General features: G+C 35.0%; 1 pseudogene; it reads left to right on the top strand.

Annotated features, from left to right (window-relative positions):
• The first annotated feature begins 7,583 nt into the window (after positions 1–7,583).
• LOC103012474 (60S ribosomal protein L39-like) lies at positions 7,584–7,794 on the top strand (annotated as a pseudogene).
• Positions 7,795–11,379: the final 3,585 nt, after the last annotated feature.

Raw genomic sequence — 11,379 nt, 5'->3', positions numbered from 1 at the left:
CTCCAGGCAGCTAACAAACTAAAAACAATCACAACTGCGGTTGAAGTCTGAAATTTAAATACTGCACTGGAAAGAAATTATGGCTCAGATTTACGTATTTTCTTCCAAAATATCCCCCAAAGCCATGTTTTGGTACAATCACTTTTTATTTTACATTTATTCTATATAATTAAATCAGAAGACTAATAATAATTTCAAGGCAGTAGTCCATTAAGAATGTTTAAATGGGGATTCTCAACGTTATTACCTAGATAATAAAGTTTTCAAGTCAAACATGATATGATATTTGTTGTGCCTGGAACAATAAATGAAGGAGAGAGAAGAAGGAGGAAAGAATTAAAGCCCTTTAAGGTTCCAATTGCATTTTATGTCAACTTTTTCTTCTAGTCCTTCATTAACCAAGTTACCAGGTTTAACATACAGATTATAGATTATATATATAATATATACATATTCTCATTATTTTCAGTTATTTTTTAAGTTCAAATGTGGAACTGTAATTAGAAACAGGTGGATGCTAGATGTTATCAGTTGCCATGTTTCAATTTGATAGTATTAAAGCAGACCCTGTATTTGCTCACCCAGTTACACCTTTCAGAATTGTAAATCCATGAAATGATGCGTGTTTGAGATGCCTCAACAGAAAACTGAATCACCACAGTATTGCTTTTAAATTTTTTTCATTAATTAGTGTAAAAAACAAACAAACAAAAAAAACCCCTGAGCTTTTGGATAGGGCATCCCCCTACCTCCTACCCCAACACGCTAGAATGTCTCTTAGGCAGGGTTGGCTACAATTATACAACATCAAATCTATGTTACTTTTGGTTCTCAGTTCTCTAATTTTTTAAGGATCTCCTAGAATTTTGAGAGTTACTAAAGAAATACTTCAGGACTATAAGTAGGCAAGTGGATTTCACAGCTGGCAGTAAAAAATGGCAGAATGAAAGCTGTTAAAGACTAGCACATAATTGTACTCCTTCAGTCAACACGTACTGAACGTCTAGCAAGGACAAAGTGCCAGGCACTAGAACACACAATATTATTGCACTGTCAAACTTTGCTCTCATTGTAATTTCTACTTTCATAGGACTTAGAAACTATTTGAGGTTAAGAAAAATATACTGGATTCACATGAATAATTATATCTTATAGAAAAAGAAACATCTGAAAGCTCATTATTTTAGTGTGTGGTCAGGATGTCAAAACAAATATCAACCACTTAAGATCTAAATAACTGATTTATTATATCACTCCAAAAAAAAGAGTAATTAGAAGTTAGTTGGATACATTTTTTAAGCCATTATTTCCTTGAAAATAAACTCAGGGGTTGACTGCCTCCCCAACAAGCAAGTTGGATAAATCCTGGAGACAAATTAAAGCCTCCCCTGAAACTTATTTTTTATAAAAGCCAAGACTGACATATAATTACTAACCTAAAGAAAAGCTCTATATTTGATTTCTATTCTTTCAACCTTATAGTTTTGTAATTCTATTATGTAAACCATGCATCTAAAATAAATTATTTTAATAAAAATAGTGTGGACAGTGCCAAGTGGCACTTTTGCTACCAGAAGAGAGTTACCTATACATGCAATATAGGATCAGGACAAGTGTTTTGTCAAGTGTGGTCCTGGGATCATCCTCCCTAGAGTATTAGTCAAAATATAGATTTCCTGGCTACACCCTATCAGAATTTCTAGAGATGTGACCTTGAAATACGTATTTTTAAAAAGTCTTCCAGTTGATTGATGTACACTAAAATTTGAAAATTGGTACACTATAAGCCTGTGGGGAGGGGGCATAACTAGCAGCATTAACTATGGAAGAGCCAGAAGCTAATAAAGGTAATTTTTTTAAACAAATGGGCTAACATTGGAAATCACTTAGCTGAGGCTTATATTCACTTCTATTTATGTTTTATAGGTGAATTGTTTCATAATCTTTTTAGTAGGTCTGGTTTAATTTTTAAACCACTTCATCTCTGATTTTGTTCTTCCTACTAAAAAATGTATCCATTCAAGTGAGTTAAATAATTGGGAGCTTAGCCCCATGTTCTAAATTCTTCACCAAAAATGGTTTATTTTTCCACATTTAAACATATGATTCTTACAGTAAGAGTTTCAGTGGTAGACTCATTTGGATGAAAGAGATCTTAAGGTAATTCAGTCTCACCTTCTTTATTCCCACTCAAGTTTTGTTTCAATTTCCTACACAGCAGACAGCCTGAGTTCAGAAAACCATCTGAAATAGGTCGATGCTTCACTTCCTCTGTACATAGCTTATTATATTTAGGATACTCAAATCATGACAAAGACTTGATTCTCTTGAGACACAGACAATACACTCTCCTTGTTTTCTTCCTATCTGACTGATGACTCCTGTTCAGTATCTTGCTGAGTTTTCCTCTGAATATTAAGGTTGATCCTCAGCCTTCTCTCTTCTCTCATCCTCTCCCTAACTGATTTTATCTGATCCCATGGCTTTGAATATAGGACATGCTGTGACTTTCAGATCTATAACTGTAGACTTTACCTTGCCCATTGAGCTGCAAACTCCTGTATCCAACTCTCTATCTGATACCTTCACATGGCTATCTAACAGGTATATAAAACTTAACCAGGCAAAACAGTACTCTCGATGACCAAGCCACCCTCACACTTCCATTCCAATCTCTTTTCATCTTTAGTCTTCCTCATCTCGGTAAATGGTACCTCCATCTATCTGGTTGCTCAAGGCAAAATCCTCTTCTTTGATCCCTTTCTGTTCTTCTCCCTCATATTCAATTTACTACCATGTCTTGTTGGTTTTATTTCCAAAATATATCCCAAATTTATGATTCTCTCCATTTTCACTGCCACCCTAGTCCAAGCCTCTGTCTTCTTTCCTAGACTACTATAATAGCCTCAGTAATAAAAAGTGATTTTTTCCTTTGCCCCAGCATTGGCAACTAGGACTCACAGATGACAAACAAGAATGGCTAAGTACCCTAAATTCTAAAGAGAGTTGGATACTTCCTCCAAGACTTAACAAGAAGCAACAGAACTCAGCTTATTACCATCACCACCCTACCACTTCCAGATTCAATCCTCTAGTCTTTAGAGAACTTTGGAGGGAAAAGGGGAATGCTATCACAGAAGCTGTTGGCCTTTTGGAAATAGCACTGTTTGTGGTAAGAGACTTTCCCCCTTTTACTTTTGAGAGGGGGCAGGACAAGGTGTTCTTTTCTCCCCAAAGTTACATGAGGGAGAGAATCAAGAAAATAAAGAGATCAAGAACCCTGCAAGAAGGGGATATTGAGAAACAATATACATAATAGTTAATATTGGGCTGGCCAAAAAGTTCGTCCGGGTTTTTCTGTACGATGAAAAACCCGAACGAACTTTTTGGCCAACCGGATAGAAAGGATTCTGAGTCTGACTGCTTGGGTTTATCACCCAATCCACCACTTACTAATTGTGAGACACTAGGCAAACCTTGGTCAAATCATTTAACTTCTATGTTTCAATTCCCCTCTCTATAAAATGGGGATAATAACAATACATAATACATATTTCATAGGACTGTTGTGAGGCTTAACATGTATTACTACATATAAAGAAGTTAAAACAGATCTTGGCATGTGGTAAGTGCTAAATAGGTACCAGTGATTATTATCATCATCATAACAATTATCACCAACATTATGCTGGTCACTCCTTGTTGAGCTGCAGAAAATGCAAACCCAACTTGGGGCTATCAGTTGCAATGAGGCTTAAGGAAAACATTCCTGGGAGAGCTTCACATATCCCCTTGGGTTGCAGGCATGTAGAAACATAGAAACTGATATGGGCTCCTGCTATATGACCCTTATAAGGTATGAATGAAAATATCCAACAAATCTGTATTAGTAATCAGAACAGTAGGATACTGGCATGAAAACAGACACATAGACCAATGGAACAGAATCGAGAACCCCAAAATAAATCCACACATATATGGTCAACTAATATTTCACAAGAGAGACAATAATACTCAGTGGAGAAAGGACAGTCTCTTCTGGATATTCACATGCAAAATAATGAAACTGGACCTCTACCTTACACCACTCACAAAAATTAATTTGAAATGGATTAAGGACTTAAACATAAGACCTAAAACCATAAAACTCTTAGAAGAAAACATATGGGAAAAAACTCCTTGTAATTGGTCTTGACAATAATTTTTGGATATGACACCAAAAGCACTAGCAAAAAAAGAAAAAAAATCAACAACTGAGACTACATCAAACTAAAAAGGTTCTGCACAGCAAAAGAAACAGTTAGCAAAATGAAAATGCAACTTATGGAATGGGAGGAAATATTCGTAAACCACATATCTGATAAAAGATTAATATATAAAATAAATAAGGAACTCATACAACTAAATAGCAAAAAAAAAATCTGATTTTATAATGGGCAGAGGATTTGAATAGACATTTCTCCGAAGAAGGCATATAAATCACCAACAAGTACATGAAAAGGTACTCAACATCACTAATCATCTGGGAAACGCAAATCAAAACCACAATGAGATATAACATCATACTTGTTGAAATGGCTTATCAAAAAGACAAAAGACAACAAATACTGGTGAGGATGTGGAGAAAAGGGAACCCTGTTGTACTGTACATGGGAATGTAAATTGATACAGTGGCTATGGAAAACAATATGAAGATTTTCAAATAATTAAAAATAGAACTACCCTACAATCCAGTAAGCCCACTTCTGGGTATATATCCGAAGGAAACTGAATCACTATCTCAAAGAGATATCTACACACCCATGTTCATTGCAGCATTATTCACAATAGCCAAGACGTGGAAATAACCTAAGTGTCCACATACAGACAAATAGATAAAGAAAATGTGATATATATATTAAACTTACACACCATTATATGCCAATTATTTCTAAATAAAGCCAAAAGGAAGAAAAAGAATATAACCAAAGTTTTTCTGACTTGGAGGGGGAGGCAGAGGACACTTGGGAAAAGTGTTAGCTTTATTTGTAATAGCACAAAACTGGAAGCAACCTAAATGTCTATTAAAAAAACTGGATAAACAAATTGTGGCATATCCATTACTCAGCAATAAAAGTGAATGAACCGTTGCTATACACAACAACGTGGATGAATCTCAAAATAATTGTTCTGTGTGAAAGTAGCCAGAAAAAATATCAAAAAGAGTACATGCTGTATGATTCCATATATTTTGTATATTTAAAATATTTAAATATATTATAAAATATATAATCATACATTTTAAAATATTTTAAAATATATTTTAATGTATGATTATATTTGTATTAAATTTTATATTAAATGTTACATATAAAATATGTAATGTTTTAATATAAATAATTCTAGAAAATGCAAACAAATCTATAGTGATAGAAAGTAGATCAGTGATTGCCTGGGAAGGTAGGGACAGGGAATAAAGGGAGGGAGAGTAGGATTACAAGGGTGCATGAGGAAACTCTTAGGGAGGATGGATATGTTCACTATCTTGATGTAGTTATGAATTCAGGAGTACACATATAAGTCAAAATTTATCATATTGTATGGTTAAATGTGTACAGTTCATTGTATACCAATTATATCTCAATAAAGCTGTTAAAAAATTCACATCTTCAGAATTCATTTTTTAAGTATGATGTTAGGTTTTCCTTGAATGTCCTTTATCAAGTTTAGGAGGTTCCCTTCTGTTCCTAGTTTGCTGAGAGTTTTTTTTTTAATCAGTAATGGATATTGTATTTTTTCAAATGCTTTTTCTCTGTCTACTGGATGACCATATGATTTTCCTTTTTTAGTTTGTTAATATGGTAAATTACATTGATTTTAAATGTTAAACTAACCTTGCATTCCTGGGATAAACCTCACTTAATCATGATGTACTATCTTTCTTATAAATTGATAGATTCAACTTACTAAAATTTTGCTTAGAATTTCTCCTTATATGCTCATAACGGATATTGGTTTGAAATGTTCTTTTCTTGTAATGTCTTTGCCTGGTTTTATTAGGATAATGCTGGCCCAATAGAGTAAGTTTAGAAGTATTTCCTCCTCCCCAATTTTCTGGAAGAGTGTAGAATTAGTACTATTTTTTTCTTTAAATGTTTGGCAGATTTCACCAGTGAAGCCATGGCCTAGAAATTCTTTCAAGGAAGCAAGCTGGGGCAATTGCAGAGATCTCCTCATCTGTTTTCTGTTTCTCAGAGATCACTGTTGCCTAACGTCCAATGTCTTAAAAATCATTATTTCATAGATTTTGTCAGTTGTTCCAGGCGGGAGGGTAAATCTGGTCTCTATCATTCCATCTTGTTTGAATTAGATGCCAGAGGCTTGAAATTAACAAAAAGCAACACTACAACATTTTTCAATAAATACTACTTAAGATTACAGTATCTCTTTTTTGGCAGCTATGTTACACTGTTGGCTTCTATTTGGCTTCTATCAGTTATACAGTCAACTAAAATTCTCTTTTAAAAAATAAGATGAGATATAAGTTTTTAGACTGAACTAGAGTTTTTTTTAATAAACTACTTTTTACAACAGGTTCACAACAAATAAACTAGACATTTAATAATGGAAAATTACCAAAATTATTGAATCTTCTTAAAACCTTGTCAAGGTAAGGCAAAGAAAAATTTAATTATGGTAATTGGAAGCAATGATTGGGAGGAAAAAATGGTTTCATGTTTATAACTCATTAAACTATTTTCTGCTCTAAACTCTTCTCTACATCCAGTCTTACCCCTATAACTCATTGTCCACTCAGCAGTGATCTTTTCAAAAGGTAAATGAGATCATATCTGACTTAAAACCCTCTACTGGCTTCTCATTACACTTAGAATAAATTCAAACTCATTATCTTGCTTGATTTCCCACAACTCTCCCTTTCATTCATCATTCTCCAGCTACTTCTGTGCAGGGCCTTTGTACTTTGTAGTCCCTCTGCATGAAACACTTTCCATATCCTTGCATGGTTGGCCCCTCATCATCATTCAAGTCTCAAGTCAAATGTCATTGCCTCAGAGAGAATTTCTCTGATTGCTAATCATCCTAACTACCAGTCACTGTCACATTACTCTATTTTATTTTCCTCATAGTATTTATCATTGTTCAAATATCTTATTTAGTTTACTTAGTATCTGTCTCCTCCTCATTAGAATAAAAGCTCCTTGAGAATTGCATTGTCTTGTTGCTCACTTCTGTTTCCAAGAAAAAAGCACAGGACTGCCTAAAATATATTAATTGAATAAAGGATGAATGGAGAACATCTTCACAACGTGTTGAAAACTGTGTCTAATTTTAAGTCCTCTAATACTATCAATCTCTTTTTTGGACAGGTTCCATAGTGTCAATGTCACTTTTTAAACTGTAATGTCCAGATGTGTATACAACTGTCCAAGTGTTATTTGACCAAGTACAAAACACAGCAGGAATATAACATTTTTCAATAAATGATACTTAAGATTATAGTATCTCTTTTTTGACAACTGTGTTACTCTATTGGCTTCTATTACTTGTCAGTCAACTAAAATCTTCTTTCAAAAAATAAGTGTTTCTAGTCTTTTCTCTTGTCCGCCATCCTATGTGCGTTTGGATTTGCTCCTCGCCATGTCTTCTCACAAGACTTTCAGTATCAAGAGATTCCTGGCCAAGAAACAAAAGCAGAATTGTCCCATTCCCCAGTGGATTTGAATGAAAACTAGTAATAAAATCAGGTACAACTCCAAGAGAAGACATTGGAGAAGAACCAAGCTGGGTCTATGAGGAGCCTCACATATGAAGTGGTACACATTTATGCTATCAAGGTCAACTGTATCTTACCGCATCAGAACATCGTTAGTGTCTGGAACAGCTGCCTGTGTTTGATGCTCTCTCCTCTTTTCTTGATCTTTCCTCACCACTGCTCACGGTGTAGCTCAGTAATAACTATGTGAACCTTTTGTTGGAAAAAAAAAAATAAGTGTTTCTATAAAGTAATAACTTCCTCACATTTAATACTTGAACAGTTGGGATTTGGGTATGAGATTTAGCATTGGTCCCTAAGTTTTCTCTTACTAAACTCAGACCAACATTACAACCTATTAGAGTCTTTTTGAGTCCAGATTTTGAAACCTAGCACATTAGTTATTTCTCTTAGCTCCACAGCATCTACAAACTTAATATACCTGCCATCAGAATCCTCATTTAAGTCACTAATAAAAATGTACAGTGGCATAGTGCTGAAGATAGACTTCTATGGCATATGTCTAAAGTCCCACCTCCAAGCTAACAACAATTCATTAATAAGCACATTTTGGGTATAGCAGTTCATTTCAAGTTAACCCATACTATCAAGTTAATACCATACTATCACACAGACCGTAATTCTCCATTTCATCCATAAGGAGAGCATGAATACTTATCATAAGTAATCAATCTCTCCTTAGCCTCTATCTTTAATATCATGTGATTTCTCTCCTTGAAAGTCTTCCATAATATAAAAGGATCCTTGATATCCTGGCATTTTGCCAGTTAAACACTTAAAAGGATGATATTTTTTAATAACCTTCTTGGCTTTAAATCCAAGAAATAGCTGAACACTCTTGATTTTCCTTCTAATGGATTAAATTCTGCATTTAGTGTAACAATTCATTGCTCCAATTTGCCCTTGAACTTTATACGAAAAACAGGTTTTGGTAATAAATAGTATTGCCCAAATCAGCTCCAAAAAATAACTTCTAAAATATGTTACAGAGTCATCAGAAACAAAGCCTTTACACCTTCTCTCTATATACTATATATCTACTTTCTATACCTTTGAGACACTAGACAATACAAAAGTAATTATTGAATTAACATAGGAAAATAAACTGAGGGAAGATCATATTAGCACTGGAGGAAAGATCCAAGAATCATTAACTGCAAAAATGATCTCCAAGAGAAGTGAAGCAAGATAAAGCATTCAAAAGTGGAAAATTCTGGGGACTTCCCTGGTGGTCCAGTGGTAAAGCATCCACCTTCCAACGCAGGGGATGCGGGTTCCATCCCTGGTCAGGGAACTAAGATCCCACGTGCCGTGGGGCATCTAAGCCCGCACCTCACAGCTACTGAGCTCCCACTCCTCAACGAGAGAGCCCGCATGCCTCAACAAAGATCCCGCGTGCTGCAACCAGACGCAGCCAAAAAAAAAAGTGGAAAATTCTTTGTGTATTTATAAATAGTATAATAAATATATAATTGCTACCAATTTAATTTTAAACATCCTAGAAGCCCCAAAACATCCTATAGTCATTCAAAGTTCCACAAATCCATTGTACGTAAAGTTACTCACAAAGATTAAAGAGGGAGTTTTTCTGTGACAAATGCAAGCTAAAGCCCTTGATCTACTGGTAATCTATTTCTCCCCTGGAAGGGGAGATCCTTCCTGGCTGGGTTGCTCTGGACTTCCCAAAACACCTGTAGAACACTCTCCTTCCAATTCCACAAAAGCAAATGTAACTTATTGAGAATCATTATCAAAAAAATTTTAAAGATATGTTTAATAATGGTAAGAAGTAAACAAGCAATTACAATTGGATTTGTAATGCTTTATTTCTTGAATCAAGTAGTAGTATATGGGTGTTTGTTATATTATCCTTTACAACTTATATATTCATAATAAATTAAAGATAATTGAGTCAGTATCAAAGAAAGACCAATTAGCACTCCAAACAGTGCATGCCTATCCCTTCCCTTTCAGAATCTTAACCCTGGATCTATTTTGTAGATTAAGAATTAAATGATGGCCTCACATTTTGCATATTATTACAGGTTAAGCAAATGCTTAGACTTAAGGGCAGAATTAAGTTGATATAGAACACATGTTAACCTTTGAAGTAGTTATGTAATATTCCATAATGTCGATATACTATGGTTTGTCACAAAGTCTCTACTACCCCATTTGGAGTTATTTCATTTACTATTATAGGCATACGTCGGAGATATTGCAGGTTTGGTCCCAGACCACTGCAATAAAGTGAATATTGCAATAAAGTGAGTCATATGAATGTTTTGGTTTCCCAGTGCATATAAAAGTTATGTTTATACTATACTTTAGTCTATTTAGTGTGCAATAACATTATGTCTTAAAAAAAAAGTACTAACCTTAATTTAAAAGTACTTTAGGGACTTCCTGGTGGTCCAGCGGTTAAGATGAGCATGGGTTCGATCCCTGGTCAGGGAACTAAGATCCCACATGCCATGTGGTGCAGCCAAAAAAAATTTTCTTTAAAAAGGACTTTATGCTAAAAAAAAAAATACTAACCATCATTTGAGCCTTCAGCAAGTTGTAATTTTGCTGGTGGAGAGTTTGAAATAGTCAAAGAATTATCAAAATGTGACACAAAGACATAAAATGAGCAAACGTTGTTGGCACCAATAGACTTGCTCAAATGCAGGTTACCACAAACCTTTAATTTGTAGAAAACACAATAAAGCAAAGTGTAATAAAACAAGGTATGCCTATATATCAAAAATTACTTTTCAAAAAACGTATGTTGCCAACCTAATATGTATTTAATATGTTGTATCCTTGGTGCTAAGATACAGCTGACCATGACTAACCTGTCCCTGCCTTCCCAGAGATTATACTCTAGTGGAGAAGACAGATGAGAAAAATAAATAAAACAATCACAGTTTGCAATAAATGTAATGAAGCAGATAAACAAAGTACAGTCGGCCCTCCACATCTACAGGTTCCACATCCGCAATCCGCAGACCCATTTTATATAAATTTTATATAAATCCCATTTTTTATAAGGGACTTGAGCATCCACAGATTTTGGTATCCCCAGGGGGTCCTGGGGTCCTGGGGTAGGGTTGATGTAGCCTACTTTAGAAGACACATACTCTGGAAAGGGCTCTCTGAAGAGGTAACATCTAAGCTGAAACAGGAGCAAGTGTGAAGAAGCCTGAACTAGCTTTCTATGCTGCTATAACAAATTATCATAAATTGAGTGGCTTAAAACAACACAAATGAATTATCTCACAGTTCTGTAAGTCAGAAGTCTGGGTAAGCTAATTCCTCTACTCTGATTTCACAATGTGGAAACCTAGGTGTCAGCCAGTCTGAGTCTTAACTTAGCTTGAGGCTCTGGTAGAGAATCTACTGCCAAGTTCATTCAAGTTGTTGGTTGAATTCAGTCCCTTGCACTTTTAAAGCTGAGGTCCCCATTCCCTTGCCTGCTCTCAGCTGAAGTTTGTTCTCAGCTTCTAGATGCTGACAACCCTCCCTGACTAGTGGCCCCCTTGATCTTCAAAGTTAGCAACAGTGGTTCAAGTCCTTCTCATGCTTCAAATGTCTCTAACCTGGGCTTTTGCCATAGCTCTCCT

The sequence above is a fragment of the Balaenoptera acutorostrata genome, chromosome 5 (genome assembly GCF_949987535.1).
Source record: "Balaenoptera acutorostrata chromosome 5, mBalAcu1.1, whole genome shotgun sequence".
In the NCBI taxonomy this organism is placed as follows: Eukaryota; Metazoa; Chordata; class Mammalia; order Artiodactyla; family Balaenopteridae; genus Balaenoptera; species Balaenoptera acutorostrata.
This window is presented reverse-complemented; position numbering and strand designations above follow the sequence as displayed.